General features: G+C 41.7%; 1 long non-coding RNA gene across 1 annotated transcript in view; it reads left to right on the top strand.

The window, feature by feature from the left end:
• The window catches only part of LOC105854150, a 65769-nt gene extending 42960 nt beyond the window's left edge, over positions 1 to 22809 (top strand). Inside the window, exon 3 of the long non-coding RNA XR_001145861.1 lies at positions 22739 to 22809. This is a non-coding gene — a long non-coding RNA (uncharacterized LOC105854150). The remainder of the gene's footprint in view (positions 1 to 22738) is intronic.
• Positions 22810 to 26175: the final 3366 nt, after the last annotated feature.

Here is a 26175-nt window from a genome sequence, read left to right on the forward strand (position 1 = left end):
GGGGGAAGTGCACAGATTATGGTGATGGCACACGGGTGACTGGGTGATGGGAAACCCATGGGGATTACAATTGAGATGGGAAAAAATTGTACAAAATGATGTAAAAATAAACTTTTGTAAAATAAAAAAAAAAATGCAGCACCTTTGGTGGAGGAAGGTAGGAGACTCCAGCACAGTGGCACCTGGGCTGCTGGGCTGTGGAGTTGCTGGGTGGGCAGGAAGGAACAAAACTGCAGTGGCAATGCTGCCCTTAGTGGGAAGTAACTGTCGGGGTAGGGGTTCCCGAGCTTGCTTGACCACAGCGCCCACCTGGGGGAGGAGGGTGGATTTCTTTAAAACTTCACATCCCCTGTGGACCAGTGTGCTTGCTTTGTGGTTTCTTCACACTGGGTTATGAGGTCTGAACGTTCAGGGGGAGAAATAGCAGTATTTAACAAATGACTCAGGTACTGTTTCCGCATGTACGACTGAGTGGATGGTAAACCTGGGTTCTGTGTGCAGTGGTCTAGAAATATTCTTTCCAGGCCTCACAATGAGCCTAAGAGGAAATCATAGGGCATTTCCCCAACTGCATTTTGTAAATGGAAGTTCAGTGGTTTGATCAGTGTCAGGCAGACAGTCTGTAGCAAGAGGGCTCCAGCCAGACTGCCCTACTGTCTTTGTTCTTCTCCTTCTAACATGACTTTGCATGAAGATGGGTGCACCCAAGGTTATCCTACTTGGGCACACTCCACTTGTTCCCCCCTCCCTCCCCCGTTTTGGGGGTGACAGTTTCTGCAGAAGTTCTCCCCTCAATTTGAAATTACAACATCAACATCCAGATTTGGATAGTTAAGCAAGGACACCACTGTGGTTAGCTCACAGGGTGCACCCTGTGTCCTTCCTGCTGCAGCTAATAGCCACTGTGAGAGCCAGGCACATTTCCCCTTCCCCTCCAGGCTCGTGCAAGCTGGCAAATAATCAAATTAACATGAGCCAGATGGACAAGAGATAAAAAAGTTTAATGATAACATGTGTAGCTACAGTATACCTTGGAGAGACCCAGTAAAACTGAGGCACTAACCAAAATGGTTTAAGTTGCTTCCTTAAAGAACTTCAGCTACAGGCAGGGGATGTTAGTTGGAGGAAGGGGAAAGTGCATTATGGGAGGTCACCAGGAAAGGGGGGGGCCTAAACAGTAAACAAGGGTGTGGCTGCTCTGCAGCTTGAAGTTGCAGCCTCTGCAGGCAGAAGAGGTCATGAGATTGTGAGGTCTTGGGTGAGGGAGATTTTCCTTCACACACATAACGGCCTTTCTAAAAGGGCAGCCACCACTCAGCTTTCAGAGCCCCTCTGGTGAGATAATCTTTGGCCAAAGAGAAGAGGTGGCAGATTTTTGTCTTTTGTACTGATGCCCCAGAGTTAGGGTGCTGGTCTCAAAAGAATGAAAAGTTCACTGTGATCACTGAGAATGTCTGGTTACCTTGGCATGAAAGCAGTTTCCAAAAGTGATGGAAGTGAGCATAAATTGCTGCTCCTGCCCTCTGAATCCATACTTTGTTTCAAGAAATCCCTAGAAAGAAAACACACAAATTTAATATAGCAATGTTAACTAGTGATAGTAGCAAAAACAGGGCACCATCTGGTACATTTGAATAATTGTCAAGGTTGACTTTTCTTTAAATGCTGTTTATTTCTTAGTCCACCCATATTCAGTTACTAGAGCTGGAAGTCATCTGGTGGTGATGTGTTGCTATTACAAGAGTATACTTGTTTCCATTCCTCAACTGGGCTCAGTTTGGGGATTCAAATGCAACATTGGGCTTCCCCCTGTATTTAATCCCCTGTTGTAGTTACAACCCCTTTATAGATTTGTTTTCGAAACTTCTAATGCTATGCAAATCCCCAAATGAACCATGAGATCTGGAAAACAATTATTACCACCTTTTTCTCAGCAACATTAAATTTTTTATTGTTTGTGTATTTTATAATGTGTATAATAGCATTTTAGTGGTAAAATGTATAAATTTGTAAGGAAATCCATATGAATATATATATGTATGTGTGTGTGTATAATAGCCAGTGTGAGATATATATATATATATATATATATCATATAATTTGCTCACTTGATAACAGTGCCTTCAGCATTGTTCATTCAGTTCATGTTTACTGAATTAGGCAACAGCATGTGCTGAATGTTCCAGAGTATGTATGAGGATAAGGCATAAGACAGCTCTTAGGGGAGTTTGCTGTCTGGAATGAAGATGATGATAATGGTGGTGATTTTGGAGGAGATGACAACAGTAATGGTGCTGATGATGGTGAAGGTGATGATATTCATAATGGTGGTAACGGTGTTGCTAGTTGTGATATTGATGGTGTTGACAACCATGGTTACAATGAGCAAAACAGAGAAGAAAGCCTTATTCATTGTTGGCATTAAAGCAAAACTGGAATCGGCTGCTCCTCCTCCCTGCTATCTGTTAATTTGGCATCTCCCCCTCACAGTGATGCTGTTTCCTGCTTGTTCATCCTGTTTCCAGTGTAGCTTAAAAGTACTTTGTCGTCATCTTCAGCAAGTACTATAATTCTCAGCTTCCTAGGTTTCAGCCTTGGGAACAGGAGGTTTTTAGGCCCTGCCACTCTCGTGTGTTTCGGGCCTCAGCACTCCTCACGCTGCACGCTGTGAAAGCTGTGAGTCCTGACTCCCATATGGTTGGGTTCCCTTCCCTCCCCTTGATCCATGTGCCTGCCCAGCCATCTGCTGCCACTCTCAAGGTTACAGAACAAGAGATGACACAGGAGGGAAAGGAAACACCAGGAAAATGAACACTGTTTTATAAATAAAATCAGAAAAAGATGTATTTGCTTATTGTAAAAGTAATTTGTATTCATTACAGGAGCATCAGAAAATGAAGCACAAAAATAAAACAAACAAAGCAAATCATAGTCTCCCTCAGAGCACCATTAATCACTCTAACCCTCTCCATGGCTGTTTTTCCAAACCTGCATTCTCTGTCTGTCTAGCTAGCTCTCTAGCATGTGAGGCCTTGGGTAAAACGGCAGCATGCTGCATAATCTGTAACCTTCTTCTTAAAACTGAGGCATGAGCACCTTTCCATGTCCACTGAGATATACCCCACACTAGTATTTTTAATGTTTATGGGGTATTTTTCTAGGTATGGCATTATCTCAGTTTGCTTGTTTGTATACAGAAATGGGAAGGTCACGTTCTCCCTCATGTGAGCATGACATAACTTGCTTCCATCTAACTTTCAGCCCATTTCCACGTTTTTGCTTTTAAAGCAATGCTGCGACGAATAGCTTTGTAGCTGAATCTGTGTCTGTAGCCGGGATGTTCGAGTAGTTCATTGGTTACTCTATTCTGTTCACCTCGTCAGTGTCCTTTCTATCCTTTGTCTTGCTGGGAGGCCCAGGTCAGTGGGCTTTCTTACCCTCTGGTGGTGCAAAGCACAAACAAGACTTTGGATGGGAGCAGAGAAAGGTGGGTGCTGTTTCTGACTCGCCTTGCCCCCTCGTGCATTGTCATTGGCCATGGCCTGGCGCTGGTGCTGTGGTGCCTGATCATGCTGTCCTAGAGCCCAGATCTCAGGGGCTTGCCCATGCCAGAGCACCGCCCCTCCTTAGTGGCATTGCTGAACCTTGCCCTTGCTGCTAGAGTTCTTCATCATATACCCCCTCACCACCTCCCTGGAACTTGCCACCTGTCTCCTGACAGGACCCTAGGTGTAAAAACATGCGCTATTCCGGGCATTATCTGTATCCCTGACTGTACTCCGCACTGGGGACCCGGATGGATTGTGAACAAAAGTGGCCAGCTCCCTCAGCTATCCTGTTTCTTTCCCTGCCACTCCTTTGTGACTCCTCCTGCCTCACACTGAGGCACACTGGTGGGGTGGGGGGGGAGAAAGAACCAAGAGAGCCCTTTGGCCTCCCTGCCTGGGGCTTTACCTCCAGGTTCTGGCCTTCTTTGCTTTGCTTTTGAAGCCTGAAAGCCTCCCTGGAGCCTGGATTCTGAGTGAATTGAGAGGGCTGTGAGGCCATTTCTTAGCCACACCTCAGCTCATAGCAAAATTTATTTCTTTAACTTTTTCCATTTTAGTCTGAAGTGTTATTAGGCATTATGAAACAGCCAGCCATATATTTTCAGTACTTACTGCTGGAATTGGGGACCCCTTGCACGATCTCATCTGTGATTCTCTTTTTTGTGTGAAATCAGTAGAAATGTGCTTTCTTAAAAGTCTCCATATAATACATTTTCCTGTCTTGCCTTCTGTATTTTTAGATAACACTGTCTTCAGAGGTTCTTCATGCTTCTGTTTAACCACTTGTTCTCAGGTCTTCAGAACTAAGTGTCCGTGCCACTTCTTTTGACTACCTGCTGACAGAACTTGCTAGCAAGACTACTCACAGATGATTGAATACTCTTCTTTCTAGGGAGATGTAATTTTTTGAAGTCCACAGATTTGTGGGCCCATCTTGTTGCTGTGCTCCCAGTCCCTGTTCCGTGGTACATTACCTTGTTTTACATGGGGCCCCAATTCCCAGGGGTAGATATTGGTTTCAGGGCCAGAAAGACCTAGAGTCAAACACCATCACTTTTTGGCTTTGTCACTTTAAGGCTTCTATCATTACTGAGTCTCAGGTTTCCTGAACTACCTCACAAGGTTGCATGAAAAGTGAAATGGCCTATATGGAAATAATGTACCAAAGCCTGGGGCCCTGGGGCAGCTCAGACTGGACCACTCTCCTCCCTAGCCTCTCCCTGCCCTCCCCACATCTCTCCCTAGTCCCCTTCTACTCCCCCTCTTCATTTTCCCCTACTCTTCCCCAGGTCTGACCTTGTCTCCTCTTCCCTTTCCTTCCCCTCTTCCCAGTTCTCCCCCAGCCCCACCCCCATGCCTCTGCTCGCCCATCTATTTCCTCTGAGATTGATCCCAAGGATGAGAGGTCTTAAAAACCATGTCAGAAACGTGGCCAAAGAGTTCATTGCCTCTTAAAAACATACCTTTAAAAGTTCAGGGAGGGCCCTCCCTGGCCCTCCCTGGTGGCACAGCGGGTTAAAGCACTGCACTAAGAAGCTTAAGCCACTTCTGCATGAGTTCAATCCGCACCTGCCTGGGAGGAGATCCACATGGCATGGCAGACCTCTCCTGACCCACCCACTGCTTCCCTCAGCAATGTACTTCGTCGATCTAACTGTTCTGCTCCCCACTCTGTTCCTGGTGAATCCTCTCTCCCTCTGCATCTCTGGCCTGTACCCCAGTTCTGAATGAATAAATACATAAATCTTTTTTTTTTTTTAAAGATTTATTTATTTGTGCATACAGAACTGGGGTACAGGCCAGAGGCTCAGGGGCGGTGAGAGGCTTCACCAGAGACAGAGTGGGGAACAGAACAGGCAGATCAACGAAGTACACTGCTGAGGGGAGCAGCGGGCGGGTCAGGAGAGGTCTGCCACGCCATGTGGTCTCCTCCGGGGCAGGCGGGAATCGAACTCATGCGGAAGCGGCTTTAGATTCTCAGTGCTGTGCTTTAACCCGCTGCGCCACCAGGGAGGGCCTAAATACATAAATCTTTAAAAAAAAAAAAAGTTCAGGGAACTTTGAGGAAAACTCCCAATTATACATCCAGGCTGCCAGTGGTTTTTCCAATACTCCAAGTTCCTTCATGAACTGTCTCCTGTGACATCAAGGACACAAAGAATGACAGGAAGTGGCTGATAACAGCCATTATTTTCCCACTCTTTGAAAAAATGCCTGTCCAGTGTTCCAGCTGAAGATTTGTTGTGGTGAATCAAAGATAAACTCTCCAAGTGGTTACATAATCTGTCACATAGTCTTATCTGGTGGAAGAGAGCTGGCTGGCTGACGTGAGTCAGTTCAGTAGTTCTGAGGTATTTGGAGGTAGGCTGGAAGGATGAGCCTGGATTTCAGGAAAGTGCTGTATCAACCTATAGATGCAGTTCTGAGGACCTGCTGGAGAAATGCTCAGGGAGTCCTTGGCACAGAATCCAGACTTCACTTGCCCCCTCTTTCCCACTTGTACAGAATTCTTCACTTTTCAAAGAAAGTAGGTTGGTCTTAAGATCTTTAAGGTATTTATCTCACAATGTTAAGACTTACATGTTTTGAAGTTTATTACATACTATTTTGGATATACAAAACAATAAGTGTAATGTGTATTATGTATGTGAGTTGTGAAGAATATTAAAACACAGACACACATGGGCAAGACATTTACATCTGTGCTCTCCGCCATGATTTTTCCTTCTCCTACCAAAATAACTACTTCCCTAACTTGTGCATTCCCTTTCACTAAAAAAATATGTTTTACCATAGGGAATGCATACAGATGTATTCCTAAACAATATGTTGAATTTTGCTTATTTGTGAGCTTTAAAAAAAAGGCATCATGATCTATGTAGGTTTTTTTTTTTTTTTGCTCAGGTTTCTAATATTCATCAGTTCATACATATCATTGTGTGTAGTAAAATTCATTCCTTTTTGCTTCTGTTCTTATGTTCCATTGGGTGAACATGTTCGCTGGCAGACCAAGGGGTACCCTTGGAATCCCAGACTCGCACGGTCTAATGGGGTCTTGCCATCCGTGGGCACAAACACAAAGCAGACTTAGTGTAAAAGAACACACATAGGGTTAGTGTGCAGAGAGAGCAGAGAAGAGAAAGGATGTCGTTTCCCAGTGAAACAGCCATTACTCATCCGTCCTAGGTAGATGCCAGCCAAGCGAGCTTGGCCCAAAGCAGGGACCTGAAATGTAGCCACATGTCTCAGGCACCTTCTGGCGGGGACTCCTACAGGCAAAAGGGGCCATTGCAAAATCGAAGTACAAGTCAATGAGGGCTGCCACTGTCAACCTCCCCACACGTTTCGCATCCATGTGTCTCTCACAAGTGTCTCTACATGTCCCCAAGCCCCTGGTGCAAGACTCAAGTCTAAGAAGCAAGTAGGTCCTTCTCCACGTGTCTTTCCCCTTGGATTTCCTCGTGTTGCTCCAGTGTGTTTTCCAAGTATTCTACTGAGCCCACCTGCCTTCCATGTTTTATAGCTCAACTCCATTGCTCATGATATAGGGTAGGAAACATGGAGCCTCCTTTTTTCATGGAGATGCTTCATTTACAAACATACCGCGATTCATTTATCCATGGTCCTGCCTCTCAACATTTGGCTTGTTGCCTCCAGGTGTTTTTATAATAGTCTTGTTAACATAGATTTAAAAATGTGTTCATAAGATTCTTTAGTGTTCCTTTGTCATAAGCACTAGATTGATTTGATGAATGTCTTTTGATTTTTTTCTGTTTCATCATTCTCTAAATTAACTTAGATGCAAGAAAAGAATAAGTGATTTATTTGCCCATGGTCTGTGGTCACTGATGCGATTTTCTTTAAGAAGCATCTAAGTCCTCTCTTAGTTCTTGTCAAGACAAAAGAGAGCCCCTTCCACTCTGACATCAGAAACAGAAAGATACTTATTTTGATCTCACAAAACTTATGACCCAGGAGGCAATGTGTCACCGTGAAAATAATGTAAGCTGAGGAGGCAGAAAGATTTCGGTTTTAAAATACTGACATCAGCACTTGTTACAGTAGAGTAGTCTTGTGCAAATTACTTTATCCTTCCAGTACTTATTCCCTCATTTGCAAAATGGACATAGTGGTGCCTTTCTTCTGAGATGGCTCACTGGCTATGCCAAATAGGTGAGTTCTGTTAAAAAAAAAAGAGACAGACAGACTTCAGATGGACTCCCTTGTGCTACATGCCGGTCAGCAAACCCATACTTAATATTAATAGCTAACTTAATTGCAGTTGCAGCATTCCCAGAAATGTAATCTTTGTCAGTCTGGAATCTCCTGGTCAGGTAATTGCCTGATGGACTGCTTCTGTCCCCACCCCCTCCCCTGTTCCCCAAGGGAAGATGACCTTGCCTGTGTTGGGGCACAAAGGAAATCATTCTGTACCCACTGGCTTCACCTAGCTCAACAAATAAGCAAACATCAGATAGATTGATAAAGGAAAAAGCGTAAGAAAAGTCGTAATAATAGCATGTGTAACTCCTCTGTAGATATGGGAGGGGCCCAACATAACTGAGTAACTCCCTGTGTTAGCTTAACTAGCACAGAGGCCTTGGGACTGGGAGAAGGGTAGTTCACTTGGGGAGGTTACTGGCGAAGCACAGTAGACAAAGGCAGGTTGAAGTTCTGCCTTCTGGGTTGGTTGAAAAGAGGTAAAGAGATTAGGTCTTCCTGGTAGGTGCCCTGACAGAGATGTTTACTAAAGATCAAAAGTAGCCTTCACCCAGCCTTTAGAACCCCCTACTTGAAATAAAATTTTACCAAAAGAGTTTATTTGGGGGTGGCAGGTTTTTGTTCCCCATACCTGAAACAAACACTATATCACTCCCTTCTGCCTATGAAAACCTTCTAATTTATACAACTTTTTGGAGTTGCTATCTATTTGCTGGATAGGTTGCTGCCTGGTTCACAAATTGTTTAATAAAGCCAATTAGATCTGTAAAAAAACAATTTACAAATTTCGACATCTAATTGGCTTTATTAAACAATTTGTGAATCAAGTAGCATTCCATCTAGATACTGCAAGGGATTATATAAAATGGAGGCTATTTATAGACAGAAAGTGCAGCATAGGAAAAGGTATTGAGCCAAAGAAAATACTAGGTCTGGTAAAGGCGGCTTTCCTCTGGGAAGGCAAGGCCTTCCCAGGGTGATTACCATGCCGATCACCCTAAGAAGTGCTGATTTGGAAACTCTGAATTGATTTGTTTAGTACTTTTGGGAAAGGTTGAAATTGCAGTGAGACTGCATATTTAAGACCAGATGGGGGTCCAGCATGAAGATGCCAGTGAATAACCCCATTTTGGGTCTGTTTTTTTCCTATATATTTTTTTAAGATTTATTTATTTATGCATACAGAACTGGGGTACAGGCCAGAGGTGCGGGGCGGTGAGAGGATTCACCAGAGACAGAGTGGGGAACAGAATAGGCAGATCAACGAAGTACACTGCTGAGGGGAGCAACGGTCAGGTCAGGAGAGGTCTGCCGCGCCATGTGGTCACCTCTGTGGCAGGCGGGGATCGAACTCATGCTGAAGTGGCTTTAGCTTCTTAGTGCAGTGCTTTAACCCGCTGTGCCACCAGGGAGGGCCTTTTTTCTATTTTCAACAGATCTTTAATTTTACTTAGGCAGTTTTTATATGAGCAGAATCAATCATCACATAAAATAAGAAACAAAGGAGGGTCACAGCTTGAACAATAGGATTCAAGATCTCAGTCTAAAAAACAACAGAACTAGAACAGAAAGAGGTCAGGTTTAGAGTGTGCAGTTCCTGAGCCTTCTATGAATGGGTCTGACTTAGAACAGAGGCAAATAGCAAGGTCCTCTGTTGAATTGATGGTATTCCAATGGTTTGGCTTTGCTTAGGACATGAAATTTTTTTTTCTCAACCTATATTGTGGATTATTTTGTTTTCTTTGGTGGATTATTTTAAAAGCCTTTTCATTGATAGCATAAAAATTCCTTTGTACTGTTATACAAACAAAATTCATCTCAATAAATGTGGAGATCTAATTGGCTTTACTAAACCATTCATGGATTAGGCAGGTGGAAAGTAACATGTAAAAAGCACTGGGAGACGTGGGATAAAATGGGGGTTGTACAGTCAAAAAGAGAATTGACAAAATTTTTAGCAAAAGAGAAGAAAAATAATTTGACGGCAAGCAACATTCGCTTCCAGAGAGCTGAATGGCTTCTTATGCTGAGTACACCACTAGTGCTGACTGGGAAGCGCCAGGTGGGTTGATTTAGAATTCCACTTCAGGGAGAGGCTGATGGTGCACCTGTTACAGACCCCAACTCAAGAGTGGGTCACTTGACCTAGGGAAAGAATTCACCAAAGAGCATTAGGTATAATTGAACCAGGCAAGGCCTTATTTGAGACTCTTCTGTACAGGAATCAGTGCCGGAAAGGAGAATTTAGGCTAGCTCCTTGCAGGGAGTTAGGAGGAAATATTTAAGGGGTAGGTCCATATGGTGGGGTAGAAGAGAACAGTGGTGTGACTTGTTCTGGTGGGGCTGGCTATGTCTGGGCGTGTGCAGATCTTTACATTCCATAGTTTCCAGCTTTACATTCATGCTCTCAGCCTTCTCTCTCCAGGAAATTGGAAGATAATCCTAAGTCAGGATATAATGATTTTTGTGTAGCATAGCATCTCATGGTGGGCGTGGTGGGCCAAATTGTCTGGACAGGGCTGCCAATCTATTAGCAGGAAGACTGATGAACACCCCGGAACCCCCAAACCTTCACGCTCTAAATGGATTCTGTCATCTGCTACTTCAAGATAAAATGTACTCTTACTGTGTAAGACTGCCAATAGAAAGAACTTGAATAGAATTAGTGAGCAATAAAAAGAAGAGAAGGAAAGAAAGAATGAAGCACCCAAAGTTACCCATCCCCTCATGGGTAAATGCCCAGCCAAACAGGGTTAGCCCAAAGTGAGCCCCCAAGGTAGGGCCACTGAGGCCCCAAATTTTGCCATAAGTCTAAGCTATTGGCTGGTGGGGACCCACAGGAAAGGGCAGAGGGGACCAGGAAGTCTAGAAGGAAGGGAGCAAAACCAAAGTGCAAGGCAAGATGGAGTCTGCCACTGTCAGCCTCCCTGCCTGTACGGCTTCTTCACATGTCCACGTCTCTCCTCAAGTCTCCTTTTTTCTTCAGTCTTCTCTCCCAAGCCTTTTTAGTGTCCCCTTGCTGCTCAGCTTCACCCCTCCTTAGATGGGCCAGGGAACTTGGAACCTTCTCTTTTATGGGGATCACACTATTACAAATCCATGATTAGTTCACCTGCTAAAACAGAACCTGGGGCAGCTTATCCTACAGGCTTGTGATTCTTCTACTTAGGCTGTTTCACAGTTAGTTAGGTATGCAGTCTTGGTGGGGCTTGGCATGAATAACTCCATTTTGAACCTGTTTCTTTTTTAACTATATTTTCTATTTGATTGGCAAGAAAATAAAAATAAATAATCATATTGTTTAATAATTAAGGAATTCATGCCTTTGGAGACAAGTTTAAAGTAATTAATTCAAGTTGATTAATTAATGTTAAGGCCGTTGCATAAAGCATTTAAATCCAGATATTGGACTGGAGCTCCATTGGGACTATGACCCAGTCTGTCTTGTTCTCTGTTCTGTCTCCAATGCTTAGCACAGTGATTGCTCATAATAGTTGCTTAATAAATATTTGATGGATGAATGAATAAGTGAAAATAACTTTTTTGTTCTTTCTGATTTCTAAAATCATATTTTATATTCTGTGTTCTGAGTCTTGAATAATGGAGGCTTGGTGTATTCTAACGCTTGTCTACCAGTAAGTGGTGCTCTTTTTTGGGTATTTCTCTTTGAAATGAAAATATTCCTGTGTGTAACACATTATGGTGCTAAAGGGCTAATGCATAAGGTGAATTTATTTAGTTTATAGCTCATCTTCAGCCTGGGGCTCTGGGAGGGCATGTGGGGAAGGGAACAGGACTTCACAAAGATCTTTAAGAACAGTTTAATTAGAATCTATTGAACTGGAAACTTTCCTGCTGACAGCTTGCTGATATCCGTAGGTAGAAGAAAGAAGACTGACAGAATGCGGGCAGGAAAGATCATAGGCCTAATCTTGGAGTCTATACTTCTGTGAGAGAAAGGAGTCCTGAGTGCAGGATACTTGAGCACCCCAGAGAGAAACTAGAGGGTGAAATACCCTGCATGAAGAAGTGGAGGCCAGACAGAGAAACCTGTGATGTGCTTCTTCTCTGGGGGACTAGGTAAATGGAGTTATAGCATCTTGCCATATAAATCGCAGAAATCTGAAGATAAAGAGTAATTGTCATCATTCATTCCACAAATATGTATCCAATGCCTTCATCATCCCAAGCATTCTTGTAGGTGCTTGGGATCATAACAGAGATTCCTGCTATTCCAGAGCTTATATTAGAGTGGGGAAAAACAAGCAATAAATGAAAGATACAATAAATAAGCAACTATATAGTATGTGAGAAAGTGATGCTATCATAGAACTATGAAGTTGTGGAGCAGAAAAAGGGATGCTGGGACAAAGGCTAATCAAGAGCGTTTTGAGTGGAGAAAGTAACATGTTATAGCATGTTCTAGAAGGTCCCATCCTCTGGTTGTTAATGCATATGGCAGGGACAGGATAAGGCAGGGAGATCTGTTGGTTGGCTATTATACTTATGGAGGCAAGCAGTCAGGTGCACAGACCAGCACAGTACCAGTGAGGGAGTAAGAGATCAGATTGTGGATGTATTTTGAAGGTAAAGGCATTAAAATTTCTTGAAAACTAGGGTGTGGGGTGACAGGTGATGAAAGGGCATGAGAAGGTGTCAAGAATTTTGGCTTAAGCAATTGGAATCAGTGGTTGTCATTACCTGAGAGGGGAAAGGCTGCTGTTAGAGAAGATTTTGGAGCAAAAGGTTTGGAAGTATTGAATATGAGACCTCTATCACACAGCATTGCTGAGTTTACAGTTGGATGTAGATGTCAGCATTTGGAAAGAAGTATGGACTTCAGATCTAGTCAAGGGGTATTAAACATATTTTGTAGAATTCAAAGCCTTGAGACAGATTGAAATCATGTAGGCAGTGACAGATGGAGAAGAAGAGAGCCAGGATTGAACTCCAAGCGTTATTGGGCAAGAAAAGGAGCCCAGCAAAGGACACTGGGAAGGGCTATAGTCTGGAGAGGATAATTTCCCCTACCTTTCTGGGTTCTTCTTGGTCTGGTTAAGCAATGAAATTCACACAAAAATTAGTACGAGAAAAGAACAAATTGAATTACATACATATGCAGAATCTACATGGGTGTGGATTCTTAAGCCAGTGGGGCAAAATGAAGGCTATGTATCCTAAGCGAAGCAGTGGGACAGGGGCCTGGCGAAAGGTAGGGACTCCTTTCACCAGATGCTGCTAGATGTTTCTCTGCTGGTTCCGTGCATGGGGTCCTTGGGTCCCTTTCGTGAACTGTGGAGAGTGGACTCAGTGGATTAATGGGGTGAGAGGCAGAACTGGTGTGTTTATAGAATGGACCAAGAGAAACTGAAGATATCAAGAACAGCAGACTGTCTTGAGGAAAGATCTACCTTCCTGGGAAGTTATTACATCATATTTTTAAAAATCATTATTTTGATTAAAATTTAAAAATTAGGCCCTCCCTGGTGGCGCAGTGGGTTAAAGCACAGCACTGAGAATCTAAAGCCGCTTCTGCATGAGTTCGATTCCCGCCTGCCCAGGAGGTGACCACATGGCGCGGCAGACCTCTCCTGACCCGCCCGCTGCTCCCCTCAGCAGTGTACTTCGTTGATCTGTCTGTTCTGCTCCCCACTCTGTCTCTGGTGAAGCCTCTCGCCACCCCTGAGCCTCTGGCCTGTACCCCAGTTCTGTATGCACAAATAAATAAATCTTAAAAAAAAAAAAAAAAAATTTAAAAATTAATTTAAATAAGTACATATTTTTTTCAAGATACTCTATGACTCAATAATCCTAAGACATTTTTGTTATTTGTTAAGAAAAAATCATCAGAGCTTTAACTAAAATTAAACACAAAGATGCACATGGCTTCTCTATTGACTTGGGCTTCCTCACAGCATAGCTGACTTTCCTGGGCAAGAGAACCAGGTGACAGCCACCTGCTAATACTACCTGTGAGACTTTTGAAAAAATGCTTGCCTTCAACTCCCACAAATTCTATTTTATTTGGGATGGGTCAGGAATTGCTATTTTGAAAAGCTGTCCAGGCGAACACACAAGAGATTTGGCTTCCCAGGTATCTGCTGCCAGCAGTATTTTCAAATGCCATCAGTTGGGCTTCTGAGGTTCTGGTCATGTCATGTGACCTTCAAAGGTCTGCCAAAGACATATGATCAGGGAAACATCCCAAACCAGAGGACAAGTAAGTGCATCATTACAAAGCCTCATGGCTCCTCTCTGCCTACTGCACGTTAGTGGTGGGTGGACCCATAACTCCAGGCATTTTAGCCAGGATGTCCCAGCAAGCTTAGGAGGCTGAGCTGAAGAGCTAGACTGGGGCTCCTGGTTGCCTTGTTCTTTCTTTCTTTCTTTTTTAAGAATTGTTTTATCTATTTATGCATATAAGAACTGGGGTGTAGGCCAGAAGTGTTGGGGGGGGGGAGTGGAGGATTCACCAGAGACAGTGAGGAGCAGAACAGGGAGATCTACTGAAATACACTGCTGAGGGGAGCAGTGGGCAAGACAGGAGAGGTCTGCTGCACCATGTGGGTCACTCCCTGGTGGGTTCTGCAGTGGCTACTGATAGCTTGATAGTGCTGGGACTTAACTACTTGTGCTATCAAGGAGGCCCTGCCTCACTCTTGAGGGGTTAGTTAGATGAGTGAAAGTACAAGTGGACTTCCCCACTTTATTCCTGCAGATGACCAGCCTGGGAACCAGTGTCCCTGTTTGACTACTTGATCAGCAGCTAAAAGAAACAAATAAAGATGAATTTTAGTCAGGGCTCATGCGAGGTACTACAGAAGGTGCCATGAGGCATTAAGATCCTGTTACTTTTTAACCTGACACAAGATGTCACCATTGCTCCTGTGCTGTTAGTAATAACAGTAGAAAGTTCAACAGCAGTGAGAGTTTGACTCCCTGATTACACAAGTTTGGGTTTGCTCTCCCTTCACAGAGAGATGAGCAAGTACAGAACCATTGATGAGATTCATTAATCTATAGGCCATTCAACTTTAAATATTTATGTATAAACACTTTGATTTTTTCCCATTATACCAGCTATGGATCAAAATTAGTATCTCTTTGTAAACATCTCACAAAAGACATTTTGGTGGAGGTGATTATAAAATAAGATAAGCTAATGTTTTTATGAGATAACTGGAAAATGACAGCTCCTGTGTTTGTTTGGTTTCACTGCTGTTGACAGTGATAAAGTGATCTCCTGTGACCAGAAGCTTGGTGCCAAAGTGGAAAAAAAAGACATGACATGATCCTACGGTACAATGGCTAGGAAGTGTGCCGGCAAAAGATCATTGGAGAACTAACACATCAGTGGGAAGATGGCTGTCATGAAAGAAACTATATTTTCTATAGCTAGAAGAAATGACCTCAAAAGAGCATGAACTACATCCTGTGGATTCCAACTAAATGACGCTTTGCAAAAAGGCAAAACTGTGGAGCTGTTGAAAAAATCTGGGGTGGGTGAGGGGACGGAAGAATAGGATGGTGAAGGTACTCTCTGTGCTACTTAATGGCGGACACATGTCCAGACACAGAATGTGTGATGCCAACACTGAATCTAAATGCAGACTCTGGATGTTGGGTATTTATGATGTGTGGATACAGTTTCCTCAATTATAGCAAATGTACCTCTCTATTGGGGCATTTGTAATGGGGGAAGCTGTGCATGTGTGGACGGCAAGGTGATATGGGAAATTTCTGGACTTTGCAAATTTGCTGTGATCTTATAACTACAGGCATCCCTAGCTATCTGTGGGTAATTGGTTCTGGCCCCCAGGGATACCAGTATCTGTGGATGCTCAAGTCCCTGATCTAAAATGACTTAGTATTTGCATATAACCCCCATACCTGCTCCTGAGTAATTTATATCATTTCCAGCTTACTCATAATCCCTAATACAATGTAAATGCTATGTACATAGTTATGCTGTATTGTTTAGGAAATCTCAAGAGAGACAGCCACGCAAGCGCAGGCTCAGTCGGTGGGCACCACTCCAGACTACTTGTTTGAGCCTTGGTTGGTTGAATTTTAGGATTTGGCACCCCAGGATGTGGAGGGTTGACTGAACTCTCAATAAATATTTGAAAAAGCATGATTCCCAGATTTATCACGGAGATGTGCCTGCATTATTGGGAAAGTATTATCATCTACTTTCTCATCAGGCTAGATGCAAATGTAGCTGAAGCACGGAGTTAGTCAGGGTCCTAGGGGGAAAAGCATCATATGGTGCAACAGGATTTTGTTAAACTGTTGATGAGAAGGAAAGAATTCCAGCTGACCTTGAACAAAACAGCACTGTTTGAGGACCTGGATTCTCTATAGGTTCTTTTCCTTAAAGCTGGTTCGTCGAAAGTTGTAGTTCCAGGAACCTATTGATGATGTTAAGTGAGAGCTTATTAGACATGACACAGTCAAGTTGGGTAGTTTGAAGAGAATTTTAATGAAGAGATTGTTTCCAAAGGTGTCGGCAGAGCTGAGGGAAATGCAAGGGCAAGTGCAATACCTGTACCGAGTGAGGGAGCTGTTACTGGCATTACATGTGCCACCCAAAGGGGAGATCTGTGGGCCGGCAGTGGAGGGCGGGGAGGAAGGAGTGGGCTGGGAGGCCCAGGCCCCCTCTTCCCTTTCATGCCAGTCTGCTGTTTAGTCACCTAAACTAAAGCTGCTGTAGTTGCTTGAGTCACCTTTCCACATGACTCAACAGAGGGGAACAGGACAGAGAGCAGAGCTGAGGGGAGATGGAAGATGTACAGCAATGCTTTTTCAACAAATTAATTTTTATTACTTCATTCTGCATTCACATGGTTGCACAAGAGTTTCAATGGAAATGAACAATCTCTTTCCCCATCTGTTGCTTCTATGCACCAAACACTTTTGAGGCGATGAACTTGTTTTTTCCTGAGACTTACCTCCTTACTTTTAGCCAACACTGATATATGTAATTTTTTTCTGGTTTGATATTATTTTTTCATTTCCAATTAATGTAGCTGAGCACTTAACTATCACCCACACCTCCCCTTCATCTTGTTCTGAGTCTACCACGTCCTACCAAAGGGTTACACGAAATTTTTAGACATTACATCAGAATTCAGTGTTTATAGTATGACTTTGTAACTATTATTCATAAGGGAACTATGTAGTATACAATTCTTATTTTTCTTTTCTTGGAAAGCTTTTGTTTTCTCTGGTCCTAGATTACTAATTGCATCATTTTGGACCTAGTTTTCTATATATCTTCTGCAAAGTCCTCCTTGAACTGGCCGGGAGCATTAACCCCCTTGGAGTCTGTCAAATATGGGAGGTAACATACAGCTTCGTTTTGATTTGGAGTCACCGTTACTGGGGCCCTGTACCCTCCTTCTCCAGTCTGCAGCAGTGGCTCATTGGTTCTACTTCTTAGTGGTGTGATTCTGGACACAGAGAATCATCTTCTTTCCTGTGTTTGATTATTTACCCTGTTCTGTTATCTCCTGTCCTTGTTTACTTCTTCATTTGATGGAATACATTCCTAACAACTCAGCTACTAGTTCCCGTGTGGGGTTGGAAGTTGTTCCATCCTACCAAATAGTTCGGTCTCCAACAAAAGTCCTCTGGTTCAATTCAATTCCCATCCATCTGCGCAGAGACAGATCAGACCCCACAGGCGGAGGGCCCAGTCACACAAGGCTGCCCTCGCTTTCCTTGGCGTCCAGTTGGCACCTGTGCACCTAACTGACTTGCTGCAGATCTGAGGTCCCAATGACCCCTCACCTTTGGCTGCATTAGCTTGTTAGAGTGCCACAGAAATTAGTTTACTGCCTAGATTGCAGATTTACCATGAAAGGCCATATGGAAGAGGCCTTTGAGAACTTACATGATTTTGAGACACTACATGCCTGAAAATATTATTAAATTACCCTAAAAACAGAGTGATAATATGACTAAGTATAGAATTACATGCTGAACTTATTTTTTTTTTTTTAATTTTGATAGCATCGTTCCATTGTCTATTAGCCAGCCTGCTTCTTTAGATTTTATATGTGAGCTATTTTTTCTCTCTGGAAGATTTTGGAATCTTATAGAATCCTTAAATCCTTTTGGAATCTTATAAAATCCTTAACATTCTGAGATTTATAGTAACACTTTAGCAGGGGCAGGATGCCGGGCACTTGCTTGGCCCCTTCTTCAGTTCAGGGAAATTTTAACTAAGTTCTTGACTGTTTTCTTCTTTCCATTTTTACATCTTTCTTTCTCCAACTTCTGTGGTTCAACCCTGCATGCAGTTCCTGGATTGACCTTCTGATTTTCTTATACTTTCCCTTATATATTCAATTTCTTTCTTATTTAGTCAACTTTCTATAGAATTTCTTCAACTTTATCCTATAGATTACTTTTCTGTCATTTAAATTTCAAGGGGCTTTGTATTTCTTCTTGGATTGTTTATTTTCTGCATGGCTTGTTCTTATTTCTTGATTGGTGCGACCTCTTTTATCATTTGAGGATATTGTTTCTAACAAGGTTTCATTTCCTGCTTTCTGTGTTGTTTTCCTTGGCTTCCTCATTTCTTGTCTTTCATGCTAGCAACTCCTAAAGTGGAAATTCTAGGTAGTCTGTCTAAGAGTGAAATGCTTAGTTTAGTGGAAACTGTGCACATGGATAGAACTTACAGTTGGTGGACATTTTTACAGGCTCATTAAGGGGGAGGGGTAGCTAGAAGTATCAGTGGAGACTCCTAGATGTTAGTATCCATTCATGCTTTCTTATCTGGGAAGTAAATGAGTAACTGCTGGTGTGCTAAGAGCCAGGTAGGAGAAGAGATGGGAGGACATGACCATTTGGAGTATACTATCTTGGGATTAGTTCCTCTGTTTGTATTATAAGAGCCCTACCCTCTGTGATAGCTATTGCGGTCTTCCACTACTCAACATTCAGAAGTACCTGGGCTTGACAACTTCTGCAGTGCAAAATGGCTTTTTCTTGTACCTGACCCTGAATCCTTATAGATACTGCAATTTTAGCTTCATGCCAAGTCAACTATCTGCTTTCCAGTTTTCAAAATCTTGCGGGCACCTATCACGTGTTGTCATCTACTTTCTCATTCTTTTTCATTTTATGATCTTTCTTTAAAAAAGTCCCTTTTCCTGCCATATTTAATTAAAAATCTCCTACCTCTTTTTTGTTTTGTACCTAAAACCAAAGGGACAGGCAGGGGAAGCAATGAATTGTTCAACGTTGTTCAACCTCTCAGGATCTTTCTCCCTTGGCAGTGGCCCACTGAAGACCTTTAGCCTCACTTCCCTTTATAAACCCCCTTCTTTGTTCTTTGCTGTTTTAACTTTTCCTCAGACACACGGCCCATCACACCTATTACATTACATCTTTTTCCATTATACTCGAATCCGGTTCCTTTATTCCTGAGAAGATTGGAGGCTTACACATGATCAGGGTTGAAATGAATGAAGTTGTACTCTATTTATAGAAATGTAGTGACATGTCTTCCAATGTATAATAGAATAGTGGGTGTTGACAAGATTTTCAGTAACCGTGGAAACCCTCAATTATTTCTGAACCATGCTCATTGTTTATCTGCATCTGATTTTTACCAAACAGGGCTCTTGCTGCTAACATGAATTTTCCAATGAAAACATATCGCTCATTATTATCCTCTTCTCAGGAATCAGGCTCTGTCTTTTAAGTTCAAATTCAGCCATATACATTGAGAAGATTGTGTCAGTGACTCTTCTTGATGATGGTTGAAAACTTACAATGAGAGTAGTGGCAACAATGATGGTCATGATGTCATAAAGAATATTTTGACAATCTTCTTTGCTTCTAAAAATGACTATGGGATGGAACAGGCCTTGTAGTTTGGAAAGTCCCTGCCACCAGATCCACCAGCTGTCTGAGGCCCTTTCAGGTCATCAACTTGGCAGTAACATTGGGAGAGGATCTGCAGAAAGCCTTGACCAGCACAGCATGTGCAGCAGCCTCAACATGTTGTTTATGGCTTTCAAAGTAGAATGCATCCCTGGCAGTTCTCTCTAGAGGAAGGAATCCCACCTCACCAGTTTAGTGACTGTTCCATTTGATAGACTTAAACTGGTGACTACTCAGTGACCCAATGAATTTCATATTCTGTCTTCATTTGTAATGTAGTACACGGTAGGCATTTCCAGTATAATGTTATTTTTAAAGACTTTGAATGTATAATAAACCATGTATTTTTCTTTATTAATTTCTTCCCTTTGAGTTAGCCATACTCCATTTGTAATGATCTATTGAAATACAGCCAACCCCCATCATATCACTATCAAATAACCAAAATTCATTTCTGAAAAGTATTCTGGAAAGCTTTTCTGATGCCAGGAAGCAGCTTTGGATTTGATTTCCATATGGTTCCCCTGGGGTGAGTGAGGTATCATAGGAGCTGTGACAGCAATGCAAGGATGCTGGGAAATTTCTATCATTTTAAGGAGTAGAAGGGAGAAAATAATTCCCAAAGGCCTTCTACTGGGAATAAGAAATGTTTGACCAATTGTTTCAAGTATTAATAGGAAAAGGAGGTGTGAAAATTAAATCTGGCACCAGAGACTCTCTTGAAATCCAATCTGTGGGGTGGGATGGACCCATGTGTATCTCTCAGCAAGGGCATACCTCTGTCTGTTTGAGAATTTGCTTCTAATTCCAGCTCTCATCGACCACGCACACACACACACACACACACACACACACAAATTGCTTAGGTGAATGCTTCTACAATTTCTTGTAGTGACATAACATTGGCCTTCAGCGATAACTGAGCCTGTAAAGCATTTGCCTTTTCTATCAAAGAATAAAAGATAATGTTCCTGATCTTGATTATCCTGTGTTCTGCATTTAAAAAAAAAAAAATGAACTCTGGAAGAGGTCTGGCTTCAAATCACCAGCTAATGTGAAATTCATAAGAATTTTGTTATGAAAAAAAATGTTGAATTGGGCAAAAAACAGTCAGAATAGCTTCTTCATTCTCACTGATATTTTCATGAAAGAAGACATACTTTTTTTTTCCTGCAAGGAAAATTTGTAGTGGCCTTACCCCAGAAGACTGCATTCTAATTGTACTGGACAGAGTATATCTCTAGCATTGTCATTCCATTAGAGAATTTGCAATAAATCTTAATGATACATGCAAATACACCAATCTAATGGCTCATTATGAAAGAAATGGCTGGCTGTTACCATTTGTTTCCAGCAATTTATATGATTTCTCACCTCCTGCTGGTAAAAAGTTCCAGAAGGCAAGGGACTCAATTTAAAAAAAAAAAAAAAAAACCAGAAAAGCCTATCAGAATGAAAATAAAAGACTAAGAAAAAATACTGCTCTTTTCTTATATCTGCATTTAAATTTTTATAGACATTCATAACCTGACATAATTCTGAGCTTTTTGATTTGAAAACCACCTAAATGTATTCATTATGCAGAAATGTTTTGTTGGTATTCCTTGCTTTGGCATTCTTTTAAATCCCCTCTCAATAAAGCTATATACTGAGTTTAGAAAAACAAGGGAGCAGGTAAAAATCAGGTCAGAGAGGAAAAGAAACTTCTGAAAGAGTTTCCTTTTTCAAAGATATCAATGGAATCATTATGCCTCCCCTCTCCTGTTTCTAGGCTATTGAGTCATCTTTCAACTGAGAACTCTTAACTTCTTGGTAGACAAGCTTGATATGCATATTAAATACTAGAGTTTGGTTGAGCATCACTTAAGATAATAAATTATCTATTTCTGGGCAGTGTACATGTCTTACTCATCTCTGCAGTCCCCAGACATAGCACTCTGTAGAATCCCAGTTGAACTCATTTTCTCAAATTGAGTCCAATAGCTAAACCCTTATCACTACCTTTATCCCTTAATACCTGTGATAACATATGGCAGGCAGGAGCTCTCTATTGGCAGAAGTAACAGATATTTACTTAAAGAAATAAACACTAGGGATGGGGAATGGAGGAACACATTTTTAAAAATCAACAAATTTCATGCTAATTCCAGTAGCCTACACAGAAAGACCGCAGAGGGAGTTCAGGGATTGTATCTGTTAGGTCATAATAACAAAGATAGTTTAGAAAATACTTAAGGTCCTTCTAGTTTATCTACCTGGATGTAATGTTTGGGAAAATATCAATCCACATGACTAGAGCAAAATAAAAAGTTATTTTTTCTTCTCCTCTGTCCCAAAGATGGCTCTCTTTACTGCCCCATAGACTCAACAAATTTCTGTAGAGACAGACATTCAATCTTATATGTGCTTTGTTCAAATGATCAGTGGAGGCTGATTTGTGATTTTTTAACTCAGATCCAGTTTCTCAGTTGGGAGAAAAGGGCCTTCTCAATGTGATTAGCTTCTATCTCTGATACCAAGGGTAAAGAGTTAGGGAGTTATCAGTATTAAACTGATTCAGGGATCACTCTTGTCTGGGAGAGAAATTTTCATGGAGGGGAGCTGCTGGGCTGGACAGATAGCCTAGAAGGCCTATAATACAATGAAAAAAGAAAAAAAGATAATTTACTGTTGCCCAGAGAGGAAAAGAAGTACAAAATGAATGGTAATATGGAGAAAGCCACCAGTAAATAATATGTGCAAATTTATGGAAGGCAATTGAATTGGATCAATGGTTCTCATAAATATAATCCATTCATTTGATAGCACCGGGAAAATCTCAGTCTTTTTTAATTAAAATTTTCTTTTCAAAACCAAACCACAAAAATAGTCGTGACAAGGACTACTCACTCAACATTCATCCCCTTCCCCAGTGAAAGTGGTTTGGTCATTTTTCTGTACAACTAAAATAATGCATTTCACAGCCTCCTATGTAGCAAGATGTTGCCAGTGAATTTTATGTTGAAATTATCTGTATTTAGTGGGACCTCCCAGGGAAAGTGTTTAAAAGGTTTTTTTTTTTTTTTTTAAAGCTAGCACATATCCTTTATGCTTTCTACTCCTTCTCTTCATCCTGACTGGAGTGTTTGGAGCCCAGCATCCATTGCGGAACCTGAGGTGACCTTCAGAGTAGCCAGACTTCAACAATGAAGGTATGGAAATAAAGTAGGTAGGTGGACCTAGAATGACATCATAGAGCTATCACACTGTTGCCGAGTTACCACAGACCTTGTTTATATGACAGGAAAATAACCCCCCATCTTTGTTGAACCCTTTTAACCTCTAGGCTCTATAACTAACAGCTGAATGTAAATTCTAACTAAGTTAAGGAGCCTTTATTCATTGGGGGAGCCTTCTGGGGTTGACTGATAGTGACTGACAAAAACAAAATTTATAACAAGACGTCTTGGAGTTGGTTTGTTCTGGTCCTTACCATTTATGTTTTCAGAGTGGCTAAAATCTATGAAATGGAATGATATACTGATAAGATAGATCAATTCTGGTTCAAGAACATTCCGTCAAGGCTGTGAGAATGTGCTCTGAAGAGCAGCAGGTAGTGGAACTGGCTGGCAGTCTGCCTGCCTGGCCCTGAAATCTCTGTGTTGGAGGTGACTTCTCTCCCTCCCAAGGGCTGCTCCCAGCCCATGACTGTGGCCAAATACTAAGGCAGGTTTTTTTCTGGAAAGACATGGAATTCCTCTGATGGCTAGCTTTGCTTGAGGAGTCGCTGATAACCCTTCCGAACATTCCATGGCAGCCTAGGACACTTCTGCTCAACCTTCTCTCCCTTTCTTCTTGACTTCGAGCCATGGTCTGAGCACTCTTACGCCTTCCTGGCTCACTATTTTCTCTCACAGACACTTCTCTTAGTAAATACCTTCCTTATTTAATCCCATTGTGGCACCAGTTTCTATAAGGACCTACTACAGGTAAATATTTTCTTTACTCCTGTAGCCCATCTATTTTGGGGCCCAACTTATGCAAGATCAGATGAGTTTTGTGCAAAAAGAAAAAAAAAAGTCATGGACTGTCAGGTTCTCACCTCCCCCATTCTCTTCTGTTTTCAAAATGAAGGAAAAAAAATACCTATGTCAAATTTTCAGTGGAAGTGTTTCACATGCCCTATACTCAGAAACCTGAGATAATAAAAAGAATGAAACATAATATGTAGTCCCAGTTCTGCCAGCTCATTATTTAGTTGGATGTATGTGGAAGTGGAAAGGGGCTCCATCCCACCATGTTCAGGAAACAAGGAAAGCTTTGCAACGCCCAACATGGAGGAGGAAGAGAGTGGAAGATTACGCAGGAGGATTTTGGGTATGTAACCTCCTGCCTTCATTCCATTGAGCCTCACACATGAGATGCTGGTAAATGTTGTTCTTTCTGGGAGTCAAGGAGGAAATGGAAAGGGGTTCCTACCCCACTCACTTAAGAGAGGGAATGTAGAAAACAGTGGGGCCTTGGTTTCCTCGACAAGGAAAGTTTCTTTTTACAGTAAAAAGGACATTTCCTAATTGTGTTTTCTCTTCATCTCTGGCTATATCACTTCATTAGAAAGCATAAATTTTTAAGGGGATATAGAATATAATAAAATATTCTATGGTAATTAAACTGTCTTAATACCACTTAATTTACTTGGAGATTTGTTAGGCAATCAAGTATTCCCAGACTACTTTGAACAGATTGCAAAGCTGCCTGACAAAAATTCTCATTTCTTATTTATAGACAGATAATAGTTCAGATCCAGATGTTGAGTGGGGGAGCAGGTAGGAAATTTTATCTTGTGCTTCATAGGCATGTCAAGTGAAAAAATGAATTATATTTTCTTTTTACAGGCACAAATAGATGGCTATGAATTTGGACCCTGATTTAAAATTTATTTAGTGTCTAATCAAATTTCTATGCACTTGTATACAACAAAACTATGTTTTACACTCAAAAATAAATTATTTGCCTATGATAATATTCTGTACTAAACATCACTCAACAGATATAAATTTTATTTCTATCAGTGCAACTAATCAAATTAACCCTTTACTTGGAATATTGCCGGTTTGGGATGGAGGAAGGTGGGGAAAGGAACATGTATAAAATGTTTTTAATAATATTTTCTTTAACATCTGCCTAGACTGTCAGCATATGTTTTTCTAGCTTGTAGAAGCTTTTGGCAACTCCAGCTGCTTGGTGACAGTTGTAGGATACCGTTTTCTCCAGATTGCTAACTATTCCATGAGACCATACATCCAGCCAGATTAATTGGGATTATCATTTTAATTAGATTAAAAATGGTATTCACAAAAGAATATCAGAGTAGCCAAAAACATCACTTCTTATTTTGGTTCCACATTACCTTCACTTAAAGAAATTCTCTTGTCAAGAATGCTTTATAAATTCAGCACTTTAAATTCTGAAAGGATCTTAAAGGTCAGCTAGTCCAACCTTTTCTTTCATTTCATAGTTTAGAGAGCTGAGTCTCTAAAAGGCTGAAGATTACATAGCTAATAGTTACCTGGCCAGGTTTAGAAGCTGGATTCACCCATTCACCTATCCATCCATCCATCCATCCACTCATCCACCCATCCACCCATTCATCCATTCATCCATCCATCCAACCAACCAACCAATCAACCAGCCAACATATATTTGCTGAGTTCCCACTGTCTGGAAACTTGTTTGGCAGAACGAGTTAACAAAACCAGACATAGTTACTGTTCTTGTTGAAGAAACAAATGCTAATCAAATGGTTATATTTGTGCATTACTATGAAAGGGAGATACACTGTTTTGAATATGCATACCAGGGGCTGGCATTGTCTGATAGGTGGGAATGGAGAAGAAGCCTTTCTTTTGGTTGTTGACTTTAAGGTGGAAGTTGAAGTCTGTGCATTAACCAGGCAGAGAGGAAGAAAAATACCTCTCTGTGTTGGGAACCCATGTGACAGAAGTAAGAATGGCATGTTTGATGCATTTGATATAGGCCAGTGGAGCTGAATGCAGAGAGCAAGAGAGAACATGCTTCAGGATGGGTCTGAAAGGTAATCAGAGACCATAGAAAGAGACTACCTCATTCTAACGATCTGATATGAGGATGTGAGGTTTGGACCTGAGGTGCTATTTTGCTGCTTTGAGGAACAAGTCAGGGGATCAATGTGAAAGCCTTGAGGATGGTGCCCAAAACATGGGAGGTGGAGAAGAAACTCATGAGAAACCGAGGCCTTGGTGGTCAAGTCTCACAAGGGACCACTTAGTTGTGTTTTTAATGATTTCGGGGAGTTTAACTTGGAATTTTTGTTACCTGCAACCAAGCGTATCAACTTTATTAGGGAGTCAGTCACATGATAATGCAGGCACTGTCTACTAGATGTGCTGCCTGTCATTTTTTTTTAATTTTAATATAATAGTTTATTTTTACATAATTTTGTGTCTTTTTCCATCTCAGTTGTAATCCCCATGGGCTTCCCATCACCAAA

Source organism: Condylura cristata, unplaced genomic scaffold (genome assembly GCF_000260355.1).
Source record: "Condylura cristata isolate star-nosed mole 26May11 unplaced genomic scaffold, ConCri1.0 scaffold00027, whole genome shotgun sequence".
Lineage (NCBI taxonomy): Eukaryota > Metazoa > Chordata > Mammalia > Eulipotyphla > Talpidae > Condylura > Condylura cristata.